Source organism: Neltuma alba, unplaced genomic scaffold (assembly GCF_004799145.2).
Source record: "Neltuma alba isolate B1F8T4 unplaced genomic scaffold, ASM479914v2 tig00010421_pilon, whole genome shotgun sequence".
NCBI lineage: Eukaryota > Viridiplantae > Streptophyta > Magnoliopsida > Fabales > Fabaceae > Neltuma > Neltuma alba.
Genome location: NW_021635323.1, coordinates 966,898 through 989,896, shown reverse-complemented (window position 1 = coordinate 989,896; position 22,999 = coordinate 966,898). Strand labels below are relative to the sequence as shown.

General features: G+C 37.0%; 1 pseudogene; it reads left to right on the top strand.

Annotated features, from left to right (window-relative positions):
* The window catches only part of LOC114756522 (uncharacterized), a 161,754-nt pseudogene that overhangs the window by 51,323 nt on the left and 87,432 nt on the right, over positions 1-22,999 (top strand).

The following is a 22,999-nucleotide window of genomic DNA, read 5'->3' as shown; positions in this document are numbered from 1 at the left end:
CTTCCAGAAATGTTAGCCGCGGCAAAGACAGAGGTTAGCTGTGGTGAAAGTTGGCAGAGGAGACTAGATATCTGATTGCAAAGAGTTGGCTGCGGTGAAAGAACAGGTTGGCCGCGGCGAAAGTGTCCCGAGAGGATTTCCTCAGTAATTCGAAAAGTTGGCCGCGGTGAAAGTTGACAGAATGCTTATCAGATACTGGACTTCACTGATGCAACGTGAGAGATGCTGAAAATCAAGAAAATCAGTATATTTGTTTGTATTTCCAAAATTTTTGATGCTATGCAAGATGAAAACCTATACTATGAACAAATATGCAACTAAACTACCCTAAATGCTACCCAAAAAGCTCAAAAGTTTAATTCACAATCAAATAGCACAAGCTAACCTAGAGAACCAATTTCTTGGCTCCCCGGCAACGGCGCCACTTGAAAGAGAACCTTTCTTATCGTTCGCTCAGAGGTTCTCACTCAAAAATTTATCCAAGCTATGCAGTAATGCAAACTCGGGTCGTTCTCTTTTGGGAGCCTTGGTTAGTTATCTAGGTTAGACTAAGTGTTATGCAGAAGTAATGAAAAAGGGGGTTTTTTTGGTTTTTAACATTTTATGAGATGCCAAGACTAAATACAATTAAATCAAATCTAAGTTACTATGTTTTTTTTTTTGGATTTTTCTAAGATAGTGGTAATATAGTGGAAATTAATGATATGTAATCTCTTGAACATGGCTTGGAAGCAATCATAGTTCAAAATAATTTTGGGAGTAAAAATCACCAAGTTTTCTAAATGGAAAACCTTAAAGAACTCTTTAAGTCTAGAATCTTAATCAATGGCACCCATCTCATAAGATCCTATTAAGCTCACTTAGTGTGTGTATTAATATTAATTAATGCACTTGGTTTAATGCAAGCCTAGATTAACTCAACAATCAAACAATACCATGCAAGAAGAAGAGTTGCATAGAAACATACATGTAACCACATGTATTGAAGCTCAAATTCAACACTAACTAATCCAATACGCAAGATAATCATCCAGAATTGATTACAACCATAATCAAAATAGTTCAGCCCAAATTTACAAATCCTAAGACCTAGAAGTTCATAAATAAAGAACTAGAACTTATGGATGAAGCTAACTCCCCTTTAAAGCTCTTTGAACTCATGCTTCTTCCACCATATTCAAGAGTTGAGAAGCTTAGCTCGTTATAACTCTTGAATCAACTCTAACTAGGTATTGTTCTTCAGCCATGGCAGTAGCAGATGGAAGAAATGGAAATAGGATTAGGGTTTCTGAGGGGAAGATGAGAGAAGAGGATGATAGAAAACGTAGTGGAGGCTGAATAATCATAGTCTGACCTCATCATACCCAAAATAGGGTTTCTAACCCGAAACTTGCGTGTATGGGTCAGTTGTTGGGAATGGGTAGGTTAAAATTTCCCGAAATGGTCGGGTCTGAGAATTGCTGCTACGAGAGGTTCCCCGCGGTGAATAATAGGTTCGCCGCGCCGAAACATGGCAGAGAGCCTTGCTTCAACAAATGATTTTCGCCGCGACGAAGTAAGATGTTTGCCGCGGCGAACTTAGGCCGAGGATCCTTTCCTGCTTCTTTTGCCTTGAGTTCTTCAATTCTGGCCCCAATCTTTAGTGTCCTACAATAAGAAAGCAACAAATTGAAGTATAAATTGTCCTAGAAATCAATTGAATCCAATTAACAACCAATTATGACAATTTAATCCTCAAAATGACACTAACTTAAAGTAAGGACTCTAAATCTAAATTAAGCACAATTATCATTAAAAAGGGCCATAAAGTATCACAAAATCATGGATAATGAGATGAAAAGATAATAATATCTTGAGCTCAATCACTCAGCCCCACTTGAGCTTGAGATCTGCAATAGGGATCAAGTGAGGGTAAGATTGAGGTTTTTGGGATATCACATGAAGAAAGATATGGATAAGTATCTGATTGTACACCTAGATTACCTCCAGGATATGAGGGGGTTATATCAAGCCCACGGACTGGGCAACCCTTATCTGGACTCCGTAGACTGGCTGCAGCAGATGGCAGATGATGTACTACCAGATATCCTTTTCTGGCTACAGGAGATCCTTTATTTGGACCAGATACTCAGATCTGATATAGAGGATTGGATCCAGAGTCTTGAGGGCTTCATCATTGTCCACTTCTTGTAGATAGTTAGGAATTCTCATAGTACTGACGTAAGATTATTTTGGTGCAATTAATTGTAATAGGTTAGATTGATGATGTTTAGATGTTATGTATGACTTATCCATCTTGTATATATCAAACCTTGCTACTTTTTTGGTTGATGTATGGATATTTTATAATGTATGCACATTATGATGAATAAATCCAAGCATGATATTTATTTCTTGTTCCTTTATTATATTCTCCTCAAGATATTGAAATGGTTAGAAGTAGAAGAAATGCTTTGCCGAAGAGACCCTCAAGAAATGACACAAGGGTCCCTCCAAATCTGTTACAAGTGATCTTAAATCACTTGGAGCAGCAATAGAAGACAATTGAGGATATAAGCATGACACAAGTTCGCCAGGAACAAGAGAGGGATGCTAAGATTGTTACAGTGGTAACAATGGCAGTGGCTAACCTCAACCTGAGACGGCTAGAGGAAGAAGTTTCGGCAGTTCATGAATCAAAACAGTTGTCTAGCACCAGTAGTAGACCCTGCTAGTATCTAACAATGGATGACTTGATTTTGCAAGCATAATTTATCATCGTTTGATAGAGTGTTTGATGTCCAGGCAACAGAGTACTGGATTAACACCTAGAAAAGATTTTCAAAGTGTTAGACTGTCTGACAGAATAGAAAGCCCAAATGACGATCTGTAAGCTTGAGAAGGATGCCTATCGTTGGTGGAAGAACACCGAGCTAATATTGGAAGCTCATAATAGGGTGACATGGGAAGTATTTTTGGAGTAGTTCTATAAGAAGTACTTCCTGAGGTTTGTTAGGAATGAGAGGGAAGCAAAATTGCTGACCCTCAAACAGAAGGATAATGAGCCATTTTATGAATACCTAACCAAGATCATCGCCTCTCTCATTACTCTAGTTATCTCTGTTACCAAGAGGATGAGAGGTCGACAACAGAGAAGATAGTCAGAGGACTAAAGTAGTCCCTAAGAGAGATGATTACCCCCAACATTGTTGCACTACCTTAGATTTGATATTATGGGTTAGGAGAAGGAAGTTTTGATGTTATATCTAGTTAAAACACATTGGTTCAAGGTTGTTTCAAGTAGTTTTGTGTTGATATTTGAAAGATTTCATGATATGATTGTTAATGGGCACTATTCAGCCAAGCTAAGATTTGTACCCTACGATGTGTTTTTCATAGTTTTGATGCTTCCATTGTGTCTAAAATAGAAAATGGTATAGGGTAAACTTAAAGAACAAGCATCAGAAACATTGGAATTAAAGTTAGAATTTTTAGAGTTCAAGACCCCCTATTTGGCCATCACTGGTTCTTGGGGAAAGAATTTTCTTTTTATAAATCCAAGTTCATATTTAGATTCTACATGAAAAATTATGTAGGATTGACATAAGAGTATATTTTTTAGGTTAAGGAAAACAAAGCTCCAAAATTCTTGTTTTCTCTAAAATTCAAAGAATTAAGGGTTAATTGGTTACTTAAGCTTTGTCATTGAGTCTTGTGGTTTAAATTGTAATGTGGTTGTGCCTTTTTTGTGCAATGTGATGTTAGAATTTGATATTTGTGGAGGGAAGGATCAAGAATAAAGAGCTGAGAAGCAATTGGATCAAAATAGCAAGATTTAATTAACTCTTAATATTGACATTGCATTAATTATTAATACATGGATGACTGCTATTATGTGGTTGAACTATGATGATTGTAATGTAGCTACTCCTTGCATTTTATTACCTTGGCTATTATACTCCTTATATTTTATTCTCTAATGGTAGCTAATGTTGAAATGCTTAATGTTGATGCATGCTTGATGTTCTGGTTGATTAATCTTGCTATTGGGATTTCAATAAAATCTCATTCCTTCCAAATGTAATTTAACATTCTAGGGGCTGGGCCATCCAAGAAGAAGAAGAAAATTCAGGAATGAATGAATGAATGGTGTATAAACCATGAAACCAGTTGACTTTTGGCAATGTATAACCATGTATGCATAGATGTTGTAACCCTATTAAGCTATTGACTTGGAGCTATCTTTTGACTATGTTATTGGACCAATTAAATTCTCAAAATTTGGTATGCTATTGGTTCACGTCTTGAGCTTTAAATCAATAGGTAGAATGTTCAAATTGGACATCTATATGATTTATGGTGATTTTTCAAAATTAAGGTTTGAAATCTGGAAAAGGATTTTAACCAATGGAACAGTAATAACTTCCGTAAAAATTTGGCAATGTTTCACACTGAATTAGTTCTTTAGATTATTTTTCCTTGAAAGAGAATTCAACGAGATTTTAGTAGGAATTAGAACCACTCTGTTTCAATTTTTCTAAAATTAGTTTCAAATTTTTGAAATTGGATAGAAAATCTGGAATTACCAAATGAATAGTATTTCCATAATCAACATCCTAGTTACGTTTTTATGAGCTAAAGGCCATCCAAAGAGGTCTGAAATGGTTCTAAATGGACTCTAAGGTATAATAGAAGTAAGGTGTAACATTCTGACACTATTTTCTCACCTCCAGTAAGTCCACATGGCATTATATAATATGCCTAAAGAGGAAGTGATGCTCTTCCCTTATTCTTCCATTAAAATAATTAATAATAGGGTGAAGGGGAATAATGCCTACGCCGTTAATTGCTTTAACGATAACCATTAGAGAACATTTTGACTGAAAAATGATGCTGACATGGGTGTATATGTGGAATAATAAGATTCTAACTAAAAAATTTAAGAAGTTATGAAAACTCTTCCAAGCCATGATTGTCCCTTCTCTTCCTCCTCATGACTAACCCTTTTTAGTTTCCACCATCATCCTACCAGTGCCACCATCATCATTAGCCCCTTTCATTGTCCTCTTCCTTTGTCACTAACATAAAGCAAACTGAAAAGTTGAAAATTAATACTTACATTGAAAGTCTACGAAATATTTATATAGACTAAAAAAGAATTTTCAAACTAGCATTATAACAGATTTGCATAGCTGAACATCAACACATTTACTGCTCAAACTCAAACGAAAATATTCACAGAAATGTAAAAGCCAACGAAAACTATGACCACATCATTGAAAGTTTGAATGAAAAGAAAGATTTAGGCATGAAGAATCCAAGCCTTGAAGGCAAGAATTTTCCCCTTTTCTCCATTAAGCCTTAATTAACAGAGAATCCTCAATATTAGCCCTAAACCTTTCCAGCGAATGCTACTGCCAAGCTAAATCAATCTCAAAGCAAAAGCACGATATAGCACTACCAAGAATCACAAGTTAAGATAGCAAAGCAAGGTTCAAGCATCGACAAGGTTAAGGCTTCAAATTTCTGAGCATAATCACCTTGGCAAACACGATGCTTCAACTCTTTAAGCAATGAAGAGATTCTAATTTTTGATTGCAAAGTGACAATGAGGTTTGCATTTTTGTTTGAGAGAGAGAGAGAGAGAGAAGGAAGTTTGAACCGAGCATAACAAGTTGGTAGGAAGAAGCGCATCTGGGAGGCTTTGTCTATTTTAGATCATTGTCTTCATCATTTTCATCAAAGAGCTAGAGGAGGTGACTGGAGGAGAGATTTTTTAAGAGACCACAGGGAGGAAAAAGGAAGAGGGAGAAAAGAGAGATGGTGATGTTTTTTCAAGGAAAAAGAATTAAAAATATTTTAAACTAAGATAATTACAGAGAAGGGAGAGAAGATGACAAATAGGATGAATATAATGTGAAATGGCATGTTTCTACTGGTTATAGTACAAATTATATGGATAAAATGTGGGACCCACGATAAAAAAGTAAGGAACATCCATAAGAGTTAACAGGAATGGCATTTTTGCTCCTGAAATTTTATTATGATGCCTGATGCTCCTTTTGGATACAATAGGTAAATTTGCTCCTTTACCCTTAATAATATTTATTTCGAAGTAAACTTTACCGAATTCTTTCTACTAGTCCACAACTCTAAGAATCTGTCTTTAGGTACCAATACTATTTATTGATCATAGGAAATTTCTCTGATTTTTCTTAAGTCAAAAGTCAACATCTAGATAGTTTACTTTGACTTTCCTGAATAATGTATAAATAGGCTCTAAATTCTATTAAAGCCAACCTCTTCGCTTTTTGAGGACGAAATTATTTTTAAAACCTGTGATAATTCCTCAAGTATTTTTTTCTCATTTTTGTCCAATTATCTAAGGCCTTCTTGTATTTTAAATAATTCAATTTCCGCTTATATTCAAAATTAGACAAAACCCTGGGAATTCCACAAATTCCTTCTTGGAGTATTTTCATCATTTTTAGCCTTACACAGGCCTTTGGACCTTATTCCTGTTTTTGTGAAATTTTTTTGAAGTATTTAGTCCTACTTTCTATCATTGCCCCTTTTCAGACTGAAACTTTCTAAATTTGCATTTTAGGTCCCTACTCAGGTTTAGCCTCAGAAGTCCTCTTATTGAGGTTCATAGTACAATCTTTGGCCCTTAATTACCTCAACTCCTTATACTGAAGCCTCAGACTTCACATACAGGGCTTAACGTGTAATTTCCTATTTTTTGGGATTTTTTTAGAATTTTCAGGCATAATTTTTATTTTTGCCCTTACCGGCCCCAAACTTTGCAAAATTATGATTTTGCCCTTGGTTTGGCTTAACCAATAATTCACCTCCTTAAGGCCTCCAACATAACCTTTGGCCTACATTTATTTCTTTATCTCAATGTTGGGCCTCGAGATTTCACTAGAGCCTCTAACCTTCTCTTTTTTAATCCCAGAAAACTTTCCCTTTACGATGTACTCTCTGGGAATCCCTTTGCCCTTTTAGGAAACCTTTGGCACCTATGCCAAAAAAGTATGGTAGCTAGCCTGTTTCAGACCAATTCTAGTACTTCTAGGCCCAAAATTCGGGATGTGACACCAAGTATCCCTTCTTTTTTATTTTTCTTATGTATTTTGGGCTTAAATTGGGCTTGAACTCTCTTAGAAAGAGGGACTGTCACATCCTGCAAAAATTAACCTTGACAATGGGTATAAAAAATTAAGCCAATGGCCAATATGGAAGGTAGATTGGCTAACAAAGCTAGGCATGATATAAAATCCAGATAGGGTCAGGACTGATATTTTTGAAATTATCAGTCTAGGAAGGGCAAAATGGAAAAATTTGAGAAAAATTATGGAAAATTCCTGAAAAATAGTAAGAAAAGGTAAATTAGAGGTTTTGGAATTGCAATGGAGGCCTTAAAGGTGAAAATGGTATTAAAAATAGCTATTTATAGAATTTCTTGAAAATTGAGGTTTTTCGGGAAAAATAGTGAAAATTGAGGGAAAAAATAATTATTTTAAATATGTAGAGGCCTCAATAATTCTAGGAAAAATATGGAATAATTATCTAAATTTTTTTATTGAATTTGTAAAATTGATTTTAGGCCCTGGAAGTATAGGAATTAATTTTGGGGAATTTATTTCCAAAAGTCCCACTAATAGAGCCCTATTCGGAGAAAATCTAAAATAAATAGTTAAAGGTAGAGACAAATTCTAAAATTTTCTAAAATGCATTCTTATATTAAAATAGGATTTTCATGAGCAAAAATGTGATTTTGGAGGCCTAGAATAATTATGGAAAATTACAAGTGAATAGTAACTGATAAACTTCATTATTGCTTGGACTTGATATCTTAATGTTAGGCCACCTTCTTGGACCATTTCAAATAAGAATTGGGCCACACATTGGGCCAAGAAAGCCCAAAAATTCATGCAAAAATCATGGCCCATCATTTAAATGGAATTAGGCCGAAATTAACCCTAAAAATCTATGGAATATTCTTTAAGATTTACACTAGCATGATCTGAGATTATGGAGCATATGATGGCTACCACTTGTCCACTTAAGTGGCACTAGATCATGCCATTCATGAAAGAGAGAGGAGTAAAAAGCATAGTCCATAAATACCCCCCAAACTTCGAACAATTCAGCCAAATAGAGAACTATAAGGGGAGGTGCTGTCAAACTGAATTTTTGACTTAGGAGAAGGACTTTTCACCGTGTAGTTCGAGAGAGAAACACCAGGGGATTAAAAATTGAAGGGCTATGGTGCTGTCCAATTTAGTCAACTAAAGCATGATTTAGGGAAGGATAGAAGCCTTGAAAATGAGTTAGAATTATTATGTTTAAGTGATGTTCGGATGGATTTTTGGAAGAAAACCAAGTTGGGCATTTTATATATACAATTCGACCACCTTTTGTTCTTGGTGTAGGAGTTTGTTTTGCTAAAATTTGATATTTCTAATGAGTTTAAAAGGTGTTTTTGTGTAGGAAAACACCAAGAAAAAGTGTTTAAAATCATTAGAATCAAAAATGGAATTTTTGAAAGTTATACTACCCTTATTCAGCTAAGACAAAATGGAGGGGAAGGAGTGTGATTTTGTAAAATCTGATTTGATATTTGGATTCTACATGAAAAATTGTGTAAGAATGGGCCATGAGATTGATGGAAACAAAGAGGAGATAATTATGTCAAAAATCACGGAAAAAAGGTTTTAATTGAACTCGAGGTTGAGCATTAATGTTTATGCTTAGATCATTGGTAATTTGGAATGTGTTTGTTACACCTTACCGCTAGAACAACTTAGAGTTCAATTAGAACTATTTCAGATCATATGGGATGGTCTTGGGCTCAAAAATTCCATAAAAACGCTGATTTTTGGATTCTTACTGTTCATTTGGTAAAAATCCAGTTTTCTGATCCAATTTTGAAAAATCATAACTTAATCTAGAAAAATTGAAATGGAGTGGTTCAAAATTTTTTGAAAAGCTCTTTGAATGCTTGTTCAAGAAAAAATAATATTAGAAATTAATTTCTTATAAGAAAGTCCCAGATTTTTGCAAAACTCAGCTTTGTCCTTTTGGTAAAAGCCCTTTTTCTATATTCTAGACCTTAACTATGAAAAATCATTAAAAATCACATAGTTGTCCATTTTTAGCGTGCTACCTATCATTGAGATGTAATCTCTAACCATGAGAAATTTCATGGTTAAATTCATTCAGGAGCTTAGTCAAAATGCTGCTTTAAGTTGACGGTTTTCTTAGGGTTACATTACCAACCAAGCTTACTTATACATAACCAAAATAGAATTGTTTTCTCATGGTTTACCACCACAATTACTCTTGAATTTGCAGCTTCTCTTTGGATGATTCAAGCCCTAAAATGTTAGATTACTTTGGGAGGGTGAGATTTCAATGAAATCCCAGTAGCAAGAATAATTAACCATAACATCATATGTATCAGTTGCAAGCATTCCAACCTTTTGCTATTAATAAGGAACTTCTTTACCTCATACATGTAGCACTCTAACATGCAATAGCCAAGGCACTTAAAGCAAGGAGTATAGCTACACAATCATCATCATCATCATCATTTAGCTCAACCAGATAATAACACATGAAACTGCATAGCAATTGATCGAGGCCAGACTGTCACCTTCTGGATCATCAAGAAAGTGAGTTGCACCAGAAAAAATGTAGTATAGGATGCAACTAGTCATTCTTCTTGAGGATCTTGTTATTGGAAATCCTAGTCTAAGATGGTTTTCAAAAAGATTGTAAATTTGAGTGAGTAAAAAGGGGGTTTTAATTGTTTTAAAGGTAGTGCAACAAATGTAAAGTGCAGAAAGTTAACCATTTTTAGTATTTTAAATAAATGAAGAAATGTGTTGGATTAAAAGAGAATTATGGTTAGACAGTTTCTTGATGATGAAAACTCAGCTATCACTACTCTTTAGAATGATTGGTAGTTTTAGAAAACTTCTAAGTCTGAAAAAAACCCCAAGTAATCACTTGGGTCCAATATCTTAATTAATGAAAACTCACTATAATCAAAGTTAATTAACATCTCTTAAGACACTGCTGAAAACCACTTAGAGTGTAGATGAATGGATGATGCAAATGCCCTCTGAATGTCAATCAACAAGGACAGAATACCAAGCATGCGAATTAATCACAATAATCATTGAAAATCAAACTGAACACAAGGATTCAAACAGAAATATTATATAGATTAATCAACAGTAACATCATCCAATCCAAATACAATGGAATAGTCTAAACACCAGATTTACAATCATAAACCAAGTTTGATATAAGTGTAGAAAGTTCCTAAATCTAGAAATATTCAACACAGTATTAAATAAAGATTTAGACTATAGAAAAACTCCTCGATTAGGTTATCAAGCACAAGCTTCATTCTCCATCACCAAGAGGCTAAGGGGTTTAGCCTCTCATGCCTTCAAACCAATCGCAATCGCTTTAAGAATGAACAACCATAGTTAAAGCTAAAAATGAAGTTGGAAAAATGGAGAAGAAGGGTGTTGGAGTGGTTTGATCAGTCTAGTAATGCAGAAAATAAATGAAGAGATGAAGAAAAATGGAAGTTTTGGGTATAGGATCAATGGAAACTTCAGAGGAGATGATAGTGGCTCAACCTTGTGTAAATCTGCAAAATGGAAGAGTATCTTTCATTGTGGTTGTCCCCCCTTGGCTATAGAAGCTCAGAAGCCTATTCCAAAATGCACAGCTTCACTTAATGTACTCAGGTCGCGACCTCAAGAATTTAAGGTCACGACTCAGGGGGGTCAGGTCGTGACCTGATAAGTTCCATGTCGCGACCTGGGAAGATAGAGAGCTTTTATCTTGACTTAGGTCCAAAATGTGTAGTTTCACTAAGAGACATCCCAATCGCGACCTTAGGAGTCCATGTCGTGACCTGGGAAGGCAGAACACTCCCAACTCTTGTGTTTTGGTCCTTGTAACATTTTGGCTCCCTCCATGCTCTATCATGGTTCTTGGGTCCTTCTCCAATTGCCTGAAAACCATAACAAAGAGCTTTATAAAGACAACTGATTAGAGATCAAGGCAATTAAAATTGAGAAGAGAAAAATGACCCTTTTCACCCCTTAAACAGTAAAATGCAATGTATGATTTAATGTAATCAAATGGATATAAATGCATGCATAATAAGGGTAAAATTGCTGTAAAACATTAGAAAACACTTAAGAAAACCATATAAAGATTAGGTTCTATCACTCCCCCACACTTGAACCTTTGTACTCCTAGATGAAGACTTGAATCATTCTAAAGAAAGTAAAGCTACAATTAAAGAGACTAGCATGTTTAGAAGTGATTTTAAGAGCTAATCGATCAACCTCTTTTAGGAATACAAAAATGATAACATGAACAATGCCAAGTAATCAGATACAAGGTGCAATTGACTCAAAATACATGAACAGTAGAGATTTGCTCACAAGGTATAAGTGTTTGAATCACTCATCTCTCCTTATTGGGGTTCTTTTCTCTCAAATATCCAAGCAGCAAATATTCTACCATAAGCTTGTAATAACTCTAAAATCTCCACTACTATTCAGCATCCATGTAAAGAATCAAGAGGACTTTTAGGGTTATAGTGATGGAAAGGCTAAATGGAATAGAAAAAGGTGAAATCGAGAGTCAAGAATTAAAGAAATGTGAGTTAAATAACATCTATTTTTAGGCAAGGAAGTTTAGATTCTAACCTTCTATCACCAAGTGAATACTTTATTCAGCTTTATTTTGCTGTTATAGCTTATGTATATATAAGGAGTATTTCTTTACTCTTCTGTTCTTTTTGCTTTCTTTTCTTTTTCTTCTTCTCTTTTTTTTCAAACTAAAATATTAGTAAAATTCATAGTTAAGACCGATGAAGATCAGGAAATCATAATTATCGAGATGGATTCAACTCAATTAACATCATTGTTCAAAACACTCGAAATGTAGACAAAATGAAGGAAGTACAGGCTTAAAAATGGTTAAGCAACGGATAAATAGTTGTGGGTTGTGTTTGGGTAGAAAGGTCTAGAAAAGAATGCCTCCATCATATTCAAAATCATAAATGCACACGTAATTTTGACCAAGAGCTAAAACAAGTTCTAGAGAATGTAAACCACATGAATAATCACTCAATATAGGAATCAAGGCTAAAAAATATCCTTCCAACAAGGGTTTCACATCTCAATTGCTCATACAAGAAGTTTCAATCAATATGCACTAGTCATAAGGCATTAAGACACTTATCACAAAAGCAACCATGAGATGAGGATTAAAAGATAATAATAATCACTTAAGAACATACTTGAATCCCAAACGTGACTATAAAGTCTTCAGAAAAATCCTTTTCAAAATCCAATATGCTTAAAAATCCAACGATGGCACAGTTTTCAAGAAAAACTATTTGATGCAATGAGGGTATGTGAAAAAGGAAAAGGTTTTCTTGAAAAAGATGCAAAGGTAGCTTAAAAAAGGTTTCTCCTACACAACAATGCAAGAAAGCAAAGAGAAAGGTAACAGTGCACAGCAAAAGAGTCCAGGTCACAATATGGATACAATGAGGTCGCGACCTAGATACACAGAGACACCAAGTCAGGAAAAGGGGCCGAGGTCATGACTTGAGATCAAATAGGTCACGACCTGAAACCACAGAGATCCCTCCCTAGCCAAAGTCACTCTTCAAGTCACGACCTGAAGTATTGAGGTCGTGACGTGAAGTCATAGAAACTACCAACGCAAAAATTTCAAGCTATGGCCAATAATTAATAAGTAAAAACCCTTTCAGCAAGCATCAAATGATCCAATTCACATCAATTCACCATCCACAATGAATTCAATGAAAAATAATGCTGATAAAAGATTAGATTTTCAAAAAAAAATTACCAAAAATCTGAAACAACCACCGAAATGATGCAACAAAGTGAAATGGATTCCTCCCCCACACTTAGACTTGATAGTATCCTCATTATCAACAGAAAAGGGAAAAGAACAGCAGCAGCCATAAAAGAACATAGTAAACCAACCATTCATTACAGAAAAGTTAACATATAAAAGAAATATAGCTTTTAAGTATTAAGATCACAGGACAGAGCAATAAAAAATGAAAAGAAAAACACAGAAACAATACAAAAAGCAAAAGGCTTCCAGCAGCAAAGATTTCAATCGTCCTCCGCTCTTCTTTCTTCTTCAGCCCCGACATCTTCCCCTTCTTTGACATTAGCTTCTCCTATGTCAGCATTAGTAGGAGCAGTAGCAGCAACACCATAAGATTGCCCCGAACCCTCACTAAAAAAGTTGGTGGTAGGAATAGTGTTCTCCCAGAAAGCCCATTCATACTCTAGGGGAAGTTGACCTTAAGAGCCCTAGCCATCTCCAACATCAGAGGATCCATAAACCTTTGCCTTCTGAACATGTGAGATATGGAGATAGCTTTGTATGCATCAAACTCCTCACTTAGGTTTGTCACTTGTTGACTGAGTTGGGTAATCTGATCATTCAAAGAGGTGAGGTTGAAACTAGAGCCACCCTCAGCTACCTCCTCTTCTGGTTCTTCCCCAATCACCCTTTTTCCTCTCTTTTTGTCTCCGTTGGGTTTAGAGGCGGCATAGCACCTGGTCATGAGAGGGTCCAAGAGAGAGTCAGATTGGCGCGCTGTATCCCATGTGCTGCACACAGATTAGTAATCAAGTACGAAAACACCATAAGAGTTCAGACATTGTTGCCACAACGATCAATCTAGTCCAGGGCAATAATAGGAATGTCAACCGGCTGCATGGTTATTAGGAGATGTAGAAGAAGTGCACCCTCTTCAAAAACATCAGAAATATGGGCTGATGGCATCACATTATAAACCATGAAGTTCAGCCAAATCCTGGCTTTATCATTTATGTTCTTGCACTTGAAGACTTTCCACCCACTTTCCTTTATGGTCCACCCAGCTTCCCTTATCCCGATGGTTTGGAAAACCTCTCCCCAGGGAACTTCAGTAAGTCTAATCTTCCATCACTGGTACTCACAGATAGGGACATCGAGCAACTTGTAGAACTTCTCAACAGCCTCCTGAGTTAAGAAACATTCACTACCTCTAAAAGTGATCCCCTTATGTCTGTCCATGGTAGAGCAAGTATAGAATTCTCTCACCAACGTCAGATTGGCCTTGTTCCTCTTCTTCATAAGTTCCTCAAGGCCCCTCTATTTGGCAAGCTTGTAAAAATGGTACTGCTGTGTTTTTGGAAAATATTGCTCTTAAACTACCCCTTATTGGCAAATAATTCCACAGCTTTAATTTCTTCCTTAAAAGTCTAGTCTCCTCACAAGGGCGAAGCTTCTTCTTTGAGCCTGAAGACTCGGGATTTTTGTGCGAGGCATCTGGGCGTCAAGCAAACAACCAAAGTAAACACACAAAACAAACAAACCTAGAAAAGAAACTAAAAACTACACTAAGCCCAGAAACCAAGCACTCCCTTACACTAGGCCTACATTTACCCATTGCCAAACTCACTTAAGCAAAACGGTTGAAGATTTTGAGCTGGGACATTTGCATTTTAAAACTATTAGGGAAATCATGAGAAAACCCAAGTATTCATAATTTTTAATTGCCCCAAAATCCATTTCTTTCTAACCCTTAATATGTAAAGTCAAGATCCATTAAGAAATTACAGTTTCGAAACAACAGAGATGAATCAGGGGTTTAAAACCTCCTCTATGAGCTCAAGTTGTGACCTGAGGACAGTGAGGTCGTGACTTGAACAGACAGAGGGGAATTTTGAATTTAGAAAGGTTCAAGGTTGCGACCTGAAGTTAGTGAGGTCGCCACCTGAACCCAGAAAGTTTAGAAAACGCAGCACGAACCAGTTTGCTCAAAACCAAATCTTTTTCAGAAAATGCAATCCCAAGCAGTCCAAAAACCAGTGCAACAACATTTTCAACATCAAGCAATACTCCACTCAACCAAAATCAAAGCCCTAACAAAAACAACACTATCTACCCACAAAAACACAGAAAAGTAAACCAGAAAGAACAGAAAAAGTGAAACGAAAAGGGAAGATTAAACAGACCTTGAGAAAGTGGAAGGATAGAAGGACTAAATGCAAGGTGGAGATAGGATTGTTCATGAACTACAGTCACAGTGGAGGCACTCAAAAATCATAGAAACTGAAGAATAGAAACAACTGAACGGTTGGGGAAGGAGCAAATCGTTAAAAAGGGCTGAGTAGTTGCGACTTTGGAGGGAATTTGAGAAGCTGCGACTGTTGAAGAATCTAAGATAGAGAGTCACGACTTCAGGAAAGGAACAGCTGTGGGGGAAGAAAGAGTTGAATGTGGGAAGAACGTGTGAGGGAAACAAACTGAAAGGAGGCGTTAAGTGGTCTTACAAAAGAAGGCCTAGGGTTTTAAGTTTAGAATGAACGGAACTTGAATTCAGGGTAGGTTCAAGGGCAACATGGTTATTAGGGTGGAAATAAGTGGGGGTAAAGAGGTGAACTCGAAGAAAAACTCTGACTTTTCATGTCAAGTCGTGACCTGATGTAAGTGAGGTTACAACTTAACTAGAGAAAGGGACTTTTAGGGTTTCAGAAAAGGCTCCAGGTCACGACCTAAAACCACCAAAGTCACAACCTAAACTCATAGAGAGCATTTACCCATTGTCTTCCCTAAATCGTAACCATATATAGTTAAGTCGCGACTTGAACACACAGAGAGCTCCCAAAATCAGATTGACCCCCAGGTCATGACCTGAAAACAGTGAGTTGTGACCTGAGTACATAGAGAGGCTCTGACACTCTAGACTCTGAAAAACTTCAAACCTAAGTCCCTAAAACAAAATCACTTACCAAAATGCCTACCATAACAACCTAACTCAGCAATCCATCATCGAATTCTTAACAATTCAAAACAAAACTCCAAAAACAAGTGATGGAAGATTGGGAAAAACTTTTAAAAGTTCACAAATTTTTTTGAAAAATTTTGGTAAATTTTAGCAAGAACTACCCATAACAAGGAACAACCTAACAACCAAAACACAAAACCACTTTTAAAAACTCCCTCCCCTACACACTCAAAGCAATGTCCACATTGCGGCACACAGTCACACCAAAGCATAAAGTGAAAACACAAAGCAATGAAGGTGGAAGTTGTGGAGTTCAGTTAAGACTGAAGCACAACACATCACCCTTCTAGAGAGAGGAAAAAAGCTAAGCACAAAGGTAAGTAAACTCAAGAATGCAAAGAAGTGTGTGGTGGTGACAGAATAGAAGCACAATTACAATCACATCAAACACAAAGCCAAGAGAGATTATTGAAAATAAACATAGAACAAACTGAATTTAAAACTACTTCTACTGAGGACATCCCTTCCACAGCCTCCAAAATTCACAGTAAGATAATTTAGGCACAAGTAAATTCATGTGAACAGTAGAAGTAAAGGAAAGGGACAACCTGGCCTTAAGAAGGCAATACGAGCTCTTTGTAGAGCTTGAGGAGATAACAGTTACACTTAAACATTTTACCTATGGCCTCCTCCTTGAGCTCTATCATCCCGAAGTTATACACTTTTGTCACAATGTAGGGTCCATCCCAACTCGTCTTGAACTTACGCTTCTTAAATTTGAATCGAGCTTGATACCTCAACACCTTGTCACCCTCCTTGAACTTCTTTCTCAAGATGTTGGCATCATGGACAAGCTTGGTTCTATGCTTGTAGATGTCCGAGCTGTTGTAGGCATCTAACCACATTTCTTCAAGTTTTTGAATTTGAAGGAGTCAGTTTAGGCCAACTTCCTTCAAATCGGCGTTGCAGCTTTTAACCACCTAATATGATCGATACTTCAGCTCACCGGAATGTGACCGGAGTTACCATAGATGATCTGATACTGAGACATACCAATTGGAGTCTTGTGGGCAGTGCGATAGGCCCATAGTACTTCATCTAGTCGCAAGCTCTAGTCTCTGTTGGAGGGCTTGACAATCTGTTCCAAGATGTATTTGATCTCTTGATTTGATACTTCAGCCAGACTATTAGTTTGAGGATGATAAGTAGTGGACACTCTGTGGGAAACCCCATATTTTGCTAATAAGTTATTGAGTAACTTGTTGTAAAAGTGGGTTCCCTGATCACTGATTAGCACTTTAGGTACCCAAATCTACTGAAGATGGTAGACTTTAGAAATTTCAAAACCGTAGGTGCGTTATCTTTATGTGTGGGGATGACTTCTACCCACCTAGAGAGGTAATCTACAGCTAGGAGAAAGTAGGTGTAACCATGGGAAGGTAGAAAGGGGCCCATAAAATCCATCCCTTAAGCATCGAAGATCTCACAGAACAAAATAGCTTGTTGTGGTATTTCGTTCCTTCTACTAACCCCCCAAACCATTGGCATTTATCACATGCCTTACAAAAAGTGAATGCGTCTCTAAATAAGGTGGGCCTGTAGAATCCTGCATCTAAAACCTTCCTAGCTATTCTTCTAGCACTGAAGTGCCCTCTACATAAGGTATCATGGCAAGCCTCCAAAATGGTTCGAGCCTCTACTTCCGGAATGCACCGTCTAATCACTTGGTCAGAACATAACCTCCATAAGTGTGGTGGATCCCAAATATAATAGGAAGCTTTGTTCTTAAGCTTTTGAGCTTGAAAGGTGGTCAAGTGAGAAAGGTTTAGACCAGTAGCAATATAGTTAACTAAGTGAGCAAACCATGGTTGAGAAACAGACATCGCACATAGAGATTGGTCAGGGAATGAATCACAGATAACATCATAATAGAGTACTCCCTTGGTTTCTAAAGGTAGCCTGCTCAGGTGGTCTACCACATAGTTGACATTTCCAGTTCTATCTTTCACTTCCATATCAAATTCTTGAAGCAATAACATCTACCTCAAGAGCCTCGACTTCGATTGAGGTCTGTGGAAGAGGTATTTCACTACTGCATGATCTGTAAACACAACTAATTTGGAATTTATTAGATATGGTCTAAACTTATCAAGTGCAAAAACAATTGCAAACAATTCCTTCTTAGTTGTGGTATAGTTTTTCTGAGCTGCATCTAGAGTTTTAGTGGCATAAGTAATCACTTTTGAAACGGAATTTTCCCTTTGACCCAACATTGCCCCCACACTCAAGTTTGAAGCATCACAAGAAATTTCAAAAGGAAAATCCCAGTTGGGAGTCAAAATGGGAGGAGTAACTAACCTATTCCTCAATTCATCAAAAGCAAGCTCACATGCATAGTCAAATTGAAAATCAACATCTTTTTGCAGCAATTTGGAAAGAGGTAAAGTGATTTTACTGAAATCCTTGATAAGCCTTCTATAGAACCCCACATGTCCTAAAAAGGACCTCAACTCTTTCAAGTTGGTAGGGTAGGGAAAAGAAGATATCACCTCTAACTTAACTTTATCTACCTCAATTCCTTTTTCAGAGATTAAATGTCCTAGCATGATGCCTTGGTTAACCATGAAATGGCATTTTTCATAATTCAAAACTGGCTTTTTCTCAATGCATCGTGCTAAGATTTGGTCAAGACTTTTCAAGTAATCTTCAAAAGAATTCCGATACACAGTAAAATCATCCATCAACACATCCATGCATTTTTCAATAAATTCAATAAAAATGGATAGCATACAACGTTGAAATGTGCCAGGAGCATTGCAAAGACCAAAAGACATTCTTTTGTAAGAATAGGTTCCAAAGGGACACATGAAGGTGGTCTTGTCTTGGTCTCTAGGGTCTATAGGAATTTAAAAATATCCAAAGTATCCATCTAGGAAACAGTAGTGACTCTTCCCCGCTAACCGTTCAAGCATTTGATCAATAAAAGTTAAGGGAAAATGGCCTTTCCTAGTGGTATCATTCAGCTTCCTATAATCGATACAAACACTCCATGAGTTTTGCACCCTAGTTGGGATGAGTTCATTGTTCTCATTTTTAACTACTGTGATCCCACTCTTCTTTAGCACAACTTGTACCAGTGACACCCACTCGCTATCAGAAATAACGTATATGATTCCAGCTCTCAAAAGTTTGTCTACTTCTTTCCTAACCACATCAGAAATTAGAGGATTCAATCTCCTCTAGCTTTGTTTAATTGGCTTGAAATCTTCAGTCAGTAAAATCCTATGGGTACACACAGTGGAGTCTATTCCCTTAATGTCAGCTAATTGCCAACCTAAAGCCTCCCTATTTCTTTTAAGGATTCCCATTAAACTAGTTTCTTCATATTCAGTTAAAGAACTAGAAATAATGATAGGTAGTTTATTCTCAGGCTTAAGATAAGCATATTTGAGGTTGGGAGGTAAATCTTTTAGTTCTAAAGTTGGGGGTTGAACAATAGAGGGAATTAGAATAGGAACATCAGTAAAGTTAGAGAAACTCCCTTTTTAAAACCCCTGTGAAATGTACTTGCCAGCTTCACTTCTATCCACTATGCTTGCTTTAATCTATCAGATGTTGCACCAAGCTCAAGTTGGTTTACATCGGCAACAACCTTAGGTTGGGTTGCCTCTATACCTACATCATTGTTAGAAATTAGATCATTCAGAAATCATAAGGTATGGGGTGTAATCTTGGAATTTGTATGAGTAGCAATTGAGTCAGAGAGTGTTGGCCCTTCATCCAAAGTCCTCAAGACATAAGGTGGTAAAGCAATTGAAGTTTGAAGTTCTGGGGTTGAAACAAGGGACTTAGGTGGCGACTTCATATCTCCATGTCGTGACCTAATTTCACAGAGGTCACCCTCTTGGATTACTTAGATTGAAGTCACGACTTGATGACCTTCAGGCCGCGACTTAATTTGACAGAGGCCACCTTCTTCACAGACTTGGTCTGAAGTCGTGACTTGAGAATCCTCAGGTCGCGACCTAATGTCACAGAGGCTCATATCCTCGGATTTTACTCCATTCTCAGCACTCACCACTTCTTGAAAATCTGCATCATTAACTAACAAACTCCTTTTAAGGCCAATGTTAGTTGTAAACATAGAAATGGAATCAAAGTTTGATGGGAATTAATGCATGCCCCCTCATCTCTACAAGGACTAGAAAGTGAATAAACAGAAGAGAGGGAATTGAAGTATTAATTATATGCACTTAAAGATGAGTCAAGTTCATAAGATTCATGTGATGATGTAGCGGAAGAATCAATCAATTTAGGCGAACTCATGTCATAACTATTATGCATATATAGCTCATGCTCATCCCTGGCTTGCTCAACAGCTAAATCAATGGTAAACCCATGAATGTAGAATTGTTAAAAGGATAACGCATAGCTTCATTCATATTAAAAGTCACAACATGATCCCCTACCTCTATTGTTATACAGCTGTTGATTGAGCTCAAATTATTAGTTTCTTTTCATATCATTATCCATGATTTTGTCATCCTTTCTGGTCCTTTTTAATGAAATTTGTGCTTAACTGAGATTTATGGTTCTTACTTTAAGTTAGTGTCATTTTGAGGATTAAATTGTCATAATTGGTTGTTAATTGGATTCAATTGACTTCTAGGACAATTGATACTTCATTTTGTTATTTTTTTATTGTAGGACACTAAAGATTTGGAGCCAGAATTGAAGAACTCAAGGCAAAAGAAGCAAGAGAAGATCCTCTGCCTAAGTTCGCCGCGGCGAAAATCCATCCGTGAAGACAGGTCTCTGCCATGTTTCGCCGCGGCGAACCTCTCGAAGCAGCAAATCTCAGACCCGACCATTTCGGGAAATTTTGACCTACCCATTCCCAAAAACCGACCCATGCACGTAAGTTTCGGGTTAGAAACCCTATTTTGGGTATGATGAGGGGGGATGACCATTATTCAGCCACCATCTACGTATTTTCCATCCTCTTCTCTCATTTCCACCTCAGAAACCCTAATCCCATTTCCATCTCTCCCATCTGCTGCTGCCATGGCTGAAGAACAATACCTAGTTGGAGTTGATTCAAGAGTTATGACCAGCTAAGCTTCTCAACTCTTGAATATGGTGGAAGAAGCATGAGTTCACAAAGCTTCAAAGGGGAGTTAGCTTCATCTATAAGTTCTAGTTCTTTGTTTATGAATTTCTAGGTCTTAGGATTTGTAAATTTGGGCTGAACTATTTTGATTATGGTTGTAATCAATTCTGGATGATTGTTTTGTGTATTGGATTATTAGTGTTGAATTTGAGCTTCAATACATGTGGTTACATGTATGTTTTTATGCAACTCTTTTGATACTCTCTGTCTTGCATGGTAATGTGTGATTGTTGAGTTGATCTGGGCTTGCATTTAACCAAGTGCATTAATTAATCTTAATACACACACTAAGTGAGCTTAATAGGATCTTATGAAATGGGTACCATTGATTAAGATCCTAGACTTAAAGAGTTCTTTAAGGTTTTTCATTTAGAAAACTTGGTGATTTCTACTCCCATAATTATTTTGAACTATGATTGCTTCAAAGCTATATTCAAGAGATTACATATCATTAACTTCACTTCATTACTACTATCTTAGAAAAATCCAAAAACATAGTCACTTAGATTTGAATTAATTGCATTTAGTTTGAGCATTTCATTAATGGATAAAAACACCTAAAACCCCTTTTTCATTACTCTGCATAGCATTAATCTAACTTAGACATCTAATTTAGGCTCCCAAAAGAGAACGACCCGAGTTTGCACTACTGCATAGCTTGGATAAATTTTGAGCGAGAACCTCTAAGCGAACGACAAGAAAAGGCTCTCTTTCAAGTGGCGCCGTTGCCGGGGAGCCAAGAAATTGGTTCTCTAGGTTAGCTTGTGCTATTTGATTGTTGATTGAAGTTTTGATCTTTGTGGGTAGCATTTAGGATAGTTTAGTTGCATATTTGTTCATAGTATAGGTTTTCATCTTGCATAGCATCAAAATTTTTGGAAATACAAACAAATATACTGATTTTCTTGATTTTCAGCATCTCCCACGTTGCATCAGTGAAGTCCAGTGTCTGATAAGCGCTCTGTCAAATTTCGCCGCGGCCAACATTACCTTTCGCCGCGGCCAACCTTTTGAATTTCTGAGGGAATCCTCTCGGGACTCATTCGCCGCGGCCAACCTGTTCTTTCGCTGCGGCCAAATATTTGAAAAAACCGGAGGGTTTCTCTCGGGACACTTTCACCGCGGCGAACCCCTGTTTTCGCCGCGACCAACATCTCTGGAAGTTTTTAAAACTTACATTTAGCTTCTTTATCTGTGCATACTTACTCATACCCCACCCATACATACTCATACTCATCCATATACTTTCATACTCACACCATACACTTGCATCCATCACATTGCATACTTTTATTTGACTTTGTGTGCTGCAAGTCAATTTTGTTACTTTTTCTCTTGTGATACTTATTTTGCATGCCACGAAAAACCAAGCTTGTGCCCTATAACCCGGAGATTGAGAGAAGACTCACAGAGATAAGAAGAGAGAAAAGAGTCGGAGGGACAAGTGAGTTGGTGGGTGAGCAAGAGAATATTTCAGTGGAATCTAGCCTATCCAGTAGTGAGAGTGAACCTACTGACCAAGAGATAATGGCTGATTTACCACAAAACCAACCTCATCCTAACCCCAATGCCAACCAAGTAAGGAATGGAGGAAATGGTGAACAAGAGAGAGTGGGAGAAAATAATGGGAACCCTAGAAGAAGAACAATTAGGGAAGCTACCACATCTGATGTTAACTTTGACCCATTTACTGCTGCATGTCCAAATTTTGAAGTTAACTTTGAGATTAAAGGCTTATTGATTAACTCTCTTCCTAAATTTCATGGCTTGACAGGAGAAGACCCATACCTCCATCTGCAATCTCTTTCCATGATTTGTCAGAGTATGAAGCCTGTGGGAGCATCGTTGGATCAAGTGCTATGGAAGGTTTTTCATCTATCCTTGGAAGGAAAGGCTAGGGAATGGTACATGAGCCTTCCAAGACATGTAGCTGATGCATACCATAGCTGGGGGAACTTAAGGAAGGCATTTTTGGAGAAATA